Genomic DNA, 6,178 nt, shown 5'->3' on the forward strand with positions numbered 1-6,178 from the left:
CAGCCGTACACTGTATATGGCTGAAGGCTGTATGTCTGTGGGGGAACCGTACTGCACCTAATGTGGATCAACTATACTGCACCTAATGTGGGGGAACTATACTGCCAACCTAAAGTGGGGGAACTGTACTGCACCTAATGTGGGGAGAACTATACTGCACCTAATGTGGGGGAACTATACGGCACCTAATGTGGGGGAACTGTACTGCACCTAATGTGGGGGAACTATACTGCACCTAATGTGGGGGAACTGTACTGCACCTAATGTGGGGGAACTGTACTGCACCTAATGTGGGGGAACTGTACTGCACCTAATGTGGGGGAACTGTACTGCACCTAATGTGGGGGAACTGTACTGCACCTAATGTGGGGGAACTGTACTGCACCTAATGTGGGGGAACTATACTGCACCTAATGTGGGGGAACTATACTGCACCTAATATGGGGGAACTATACTGCACCTAATGTGGGAGAACTATACTGCACCTAATGTGAAGGAACTGTACTGCACCTAATGTGGGAGAACTATACTGCACCTGATGTGGGGAACTATACTGCATCTTATGTGGGGGAACTATACTGCACCTAATGTGGGGGAACTGTACTGCACCTAATGTGGGGGAACTATACTGCACCTAATGTGGGGGAGCTATACTGCACCTAATGTGGGGAACTATACTGCACCTAATGTGGGGAACTATACTGCACCTAATGTAAGGGACTATACTGCACCTAATGTGGGGGAACTATACTGCACCTAATGTGGGGAACTATACTGCACCTAATGTGGGGGGGACTATACTGCACCTAATGTGGGGGGGACTATACTGCACCTAATGTGGGGGGGACTATACTGCACCTAATGTGGGGGAATTGTACTGTACCTAATGTGGGGGAACTATACTGCACCTAATGTGGGGGAACTGTACTGCACCTAATGTGGGGGAACTGTACTGCACCTAATGTGGGGGAACTGTACTGCACCTAATGTGGGGGAACTGTACTGCACCTAATGTGGGGGAACTGTACTGCACCTAATGTGGGGGAACTGTACTGCACCTAATGTGGGGGAACTGTACTGCACCTAATGTGGGGGAACTGTACTGCACCTAATGTGGGGGAACTGTACTGCACCTAATGTGGGGGAACTGTACTGCACCTAATGTGGGGGAACTGTACTGCACCTAATGTGGGGGAACTGTACTGCACCTAATGTGGGGGAACTGTATTGCACATAATGTGGGGGAACTGTACTGCACCTAATGTGGGGGAACTGTACTGCACCTAATGTGGGGGAACTGTATTGCACATAATGTGGGGGAACTGTACTGCACCTAATGTGGGGGAACTGTACTGCACCTAGTGTGGGGGAACTGTTGTGGGGGGGGGGGGGGCACCATTGTAATGAAGTGCTCCGTCTTCCAGGCAGCCTTAATCTGGCCCTGGGTGGGGATGCACTGAAATTAGAAAATATTGGAATGATGTATATATGGAAATTGGTAGGAAGGTGGAGGGGAGATTAAAGGGGAATTCCAGGAATTTATTTTATTTGACTGTACTACAGGGGCTGTAAAGTTAGTGTAGTCCATAATATAGTGTCTGTACCTGTGTGTGACGGTTTTCTGACAATTGTGATTTTCACCCAAATATTTATTTTTTAATAGTATACAAAATGACTGTTGTCTCAGATTTTTCCCAGGTTGCAGTGCGGCCGAGACCTGACATCACTAGTCAGCTGATGACAGGGAGCCTGTCTGCTTCAATGGGTGGAGCGATCGCTTGGTGGGAGAGAGATCAATCTGCAACTAATGCAACAGCTGTAGGCACCCTGATTGAAAACCACAGGTCTTTTGAATGAATGCAGCTCATTTATGTTTCAATGGGTGGGGTGGCTGATGTGTGGGAGGGAGGAAAATGGAATTAGGGGATTTATAGGCAAAAAAAAGAAAACTCAAACAGGAAATACCAGTTCACAAATAGCTAGTCACAGTATTATGGTAATCTCACTACATAGCCATTTATCCCTAAGACAAGCGCAGATCCTTCCTAATCATGTCCATTACTGTCTGCCAGGTACAGACTAAAATCACCTTATGGTGGAGAACCCCTTTAAGTTATGCCCCAAGATGGCTATCCTTGGTGAACGATCAAAGAAAAGAAAGTAGAGATAAGGTAACCAGATGTCTCTTTTATGCTGATAAGAAGGTGGATATCCCCCATGGCCCCCGGATGGTAGAGTCTGGTCACAAATACCCCCGTATACTGAAAAATATGCAAATGAAAGGACCGGAAGGGGAAAATAGGAGAGGTTTAGCATTTCAAATTTTATACAAAAATTTTATTTTTCTTCTTTCTTTTCTTCATTCTTTACTGCAGCAAATGGGGAAAATAATAATAAAATAATACAAAAAACAAAAGGAAAAAAAGTGAAAAACACTCATCACATCTTCACCATTGTCGGCCACATCCTATTTTATTTTATTTTTTTTTTCATATGTTTTTACTATAGATTAACAAAACAAGAATTTAACCCCCCTCCCCCCAATCCCCCTTACCCTCTCCGCCCTCCACACGAGGGGTGTGGAGGGCAGAGAGGGGGATTGGGGGGAGGGGGGTTAAATTCTTGTTTTGTTAATCTATAGTAAAAACATATGAAAAAAAAAAAAAAATAGGATGTGGCCGACAATGGTGAATATGTGGTGAGTGTTTTTCACTTTTTTTTTTGTATTATTTTATATAGTGCTACTACTCCCAGCATGGAATACACTGTGGTAGTCCCTGTGCTGGGGTGCGGATCTCCTCGGGAAGAAGAACAAGAAAAAAAAAGAGGAAGCTTGGCTTATTATGATAACCAAGCTCATGTGACAGACGTGACAGAGTCTGGAGACGCCGTGGAGAACGTTCTGCTGCCTGCAACATCCTCCAGCATGACCGGTTTGGCGGTGGGTCAGTAATGGTGTGGGGTGGCATTTCTTTGGGGGTCCGCACAGCCCTCCATGTGTTTGCCAGAGGTAGCCTGACTGCCATTAGGTACCGAGATGAGATCCTCAGACCCCTTGTGAGACCATATGCTGGTGCGGTTGGTCCTGGGTTCCTCCTAATACAAGACAATGCTGGACCTCATGTGGCTGGAGTGTGTCAGCAGTTCCTACAAGAGGAAGGCATTGATGCTATGGACTGGCCGCCCGTTCCCCTGAATCTGATTGAGCACATCTGGGACGTCTCGCTCCATCCACCACAGACTGTCCAGGAGTTGGCGGATGCTTTAGTCCAGGTCTGGGAGGACATCCCTCAGGAGACCATCCCCCACCTCATCAGGATCATGCCCAGGCCTTGTAGGGAGGTCATACGGGCACGTGGAGGCCACACACACTACTGAGCCTCATTGGGACTTGTATTAAGGACATTACATAAAGTTGGATCAGCCTGTAGTGGGGTTTTCCACTGTGATTTTGAGTGCGACTCCATATCCAGACCTCCAGGGGTTAATACATTTCATTTCCATTGATCATTTTTGGTGATTTTGTTGTCACATTCAGCTATGTAAAGAGGAAAGGATTTCATACGATTAGTTCAGATCCAGGACGAGTTATCTTATTGTTCCCTTTATGTTTTTGTGCAGTGTAGTAAAAAAAAAGTGGAAAAAAAGTGGAAAGTGAAAGGAAAAAATAACTGCGCCATCAATTTCTCCCCAGCAGTTAGACCCCCATAACCTCAATCAGCTTGTTACCCCCTATACCAGTGTTTCCCAACCAGGGTGCCTCCAGCTGTTGCAAAACTACAACTCCCAGCATGCCCGGACAGCCGTTGGCTGTCCGGGCATGCTGGGAGTTGTAGTTTTGCAACAGCTGGAGTCACCCTGGTTGAGAAAAACCACCCTGTGAATTAACCCCTTACTGTCCTAGGCCACCCAGATTCTGTACATAGATAAGTACTTAGCCTGTGAAGGGTTAATCAGTCCCAGCTCCGTCCATGTGCTGGAGAATAAATCCTTCACAATTACAGGAAAGCGAGAAAGAAGATGAGAGGGAAAGTAAAAGCTAAAGGATACTTCACTGTACAGGAGCCCAGACTGGGTATCTAATCCCCTCCTGTGTGATACTGTCTGCTGTATCTAATCCCCTCCTGTGTGATACTGTCTGCTGTATCTAATCCCCTCCTGTGTGATACTGTCTGCTGTATCTAATCCCCTCCTGTGTGATACTGTCTGCTGTATCTAATCCCCTCCTGTGTGATACTGTCTGCTGTATCTAATCCCCTCCTGTGTGATACTGTCTGCTGTGCCATGTATCTAATCCTATCATGTGTGATACTGTCTGCTGCGCCATGTATCTAATCCTATCATGTGTGATACTGTGTGCTGCGCCATGTATCTAATCCCATCATGTGTGATACTGTCTACTGAGCCGCTGTATCTAATCCCATCATGTGTGATACTGTCTGCTGAGCTGCTGTATCTAATCCCCTCCTGTGTGATACTGTCTGCTGAGCCACTGTATCAAATCCCATCATTTGTGATACTGTCTGCTCTATCTATTCCCATCATGTGTGATACTATCTACTGAGCTGCTGTATCTAATCCCATCATTTGTGATACTGTCTGCTCTATCTATTCCCATCATGTGTGATACTATCTACTGAGCTGCTGTATCTAATCCCATCATTTGTGATACTGTCTGCTCTATCTATTCCCATCATGTGTGATACTATCTACTGAGCCGCTGTATCTATTCCCATCATGTGTGATACTGTCTGCTGAGCCGCTGTATCTAATCCCATCATGTGTGATACTGTCTGCTGACCTGATGTATCTAATCCCATCATGTGTGATACTGTCTGCTGAGCCGCTGTATCTAATCCCATCATGTGTGATACTGTCTGCTGACCTGATGTATCTAATCCCATCATGTGTGATACTGTCTGCTGAGCCGCTGTATCTAATCCCATCATGTGTGATACTGTCTGCTGACCTGATGTATCTAATCCGATCATGTGTGATACTGTCTGCTGACCTGATGTACTTAATCCCATCATTTGTGATATTCTCTGTTGAGCCTCTGTATCTAATCCCCTCATGAGTGATACTCTGCTGAGCTACTGTATCTAATCCCATCATGTGTGATACTGTGCTGAGCTACTGTATCTAATCCCATCATGTGTGATACTCTGCTGAGCTACTGTATCTAATCCCATCATGTCTGATACAGTCTGATAAACCACGTATCTAATCCCATCATGTGTGATACAGTCTGATGAACCACGTATCTAATCCCATCATGTGTGATACAGTTTTGTTTCAGATTGCACAGATCTATAGCCTCAGTTTGTTCTATTGCATAACCTGCGGACTATGAGAGCACTCAGAGGTGCGGTATGTGTGTGTACAGTGTGTGAGTACATTGTTTGTGTACAGTGTGTGAGTACAATGTGTGTGTACAGTGTGTGTGTGTGTGTACAGTGTGTGAGTACAGTGTGTGTGTACAGTGTGTGTGTACAGTGTGTGAGTACATTGTTTGTGTACAGTGTGTGAGTACAGTGTGTGTGTACAGTGTGTGAGTACATTGTTTGTGTACAGTGTGTGAGTACAGTGTGTGAGTACATTGTTTGTGTACAGTGTGTGTGTACAGTGTGTGAGTACAGTGTGTGTGTACAGTGTGTGTGTGTACAGTGTGTGAGTACATTGTTTGTGTACAGTGTGTGAGTACAATGTGTGTGTACAGTGTGTGTGTGTGTGTACAGTGTGTGAGTACAGTGTGTGTGTACAGTGTGTGTGTACAGTGTGTGAGTACATTGTTTGTGTACAGTGTGTGAGTACAGTGTGTGTGTACAGTGTGTGAGTACATTGTTTGTGTACAGTGTGTGAGTACAGTGTGTGAGTACAGTGTGTGTGTACAGTGTGTGTGTGTACAGTGTGTGAGTACAGTGTGTGAGTACATTGTTTGTGTACAGTGTGTGTGTACAGTGTGTGAGTACAGTGTGTGTGTACAGTGTGTGTGTGTACAGTGTGTGAGTACATTGTTTGTGTACAGTGTGTGAGTACAATGTGTGTGTACAGTGTGTGTGTGTGTGTACAGTGTGTGAGTACAGTGTGTGTGTACAGTGTGTGTGTACAGTGTGTGAGTACATTGTTTGTGTACAGTGTGTGAGTACAGTGTGTGTGTACAGTGTGTGAGTACATT

This window comes from Hyla sarda, chromosome 2 (genome assembly GCF_029499605.1).
Source record: "Hyla sarda isolate aHylSar1 chromosome 2, aHylSar1.hap1, whole genome shotgun sequence".
NCBI classification, from domain to species: Eukaryota; Metazoa; Chordata; class Amphibia; order Anura; family Hylidae; genus Hyla; species Hyla sarda.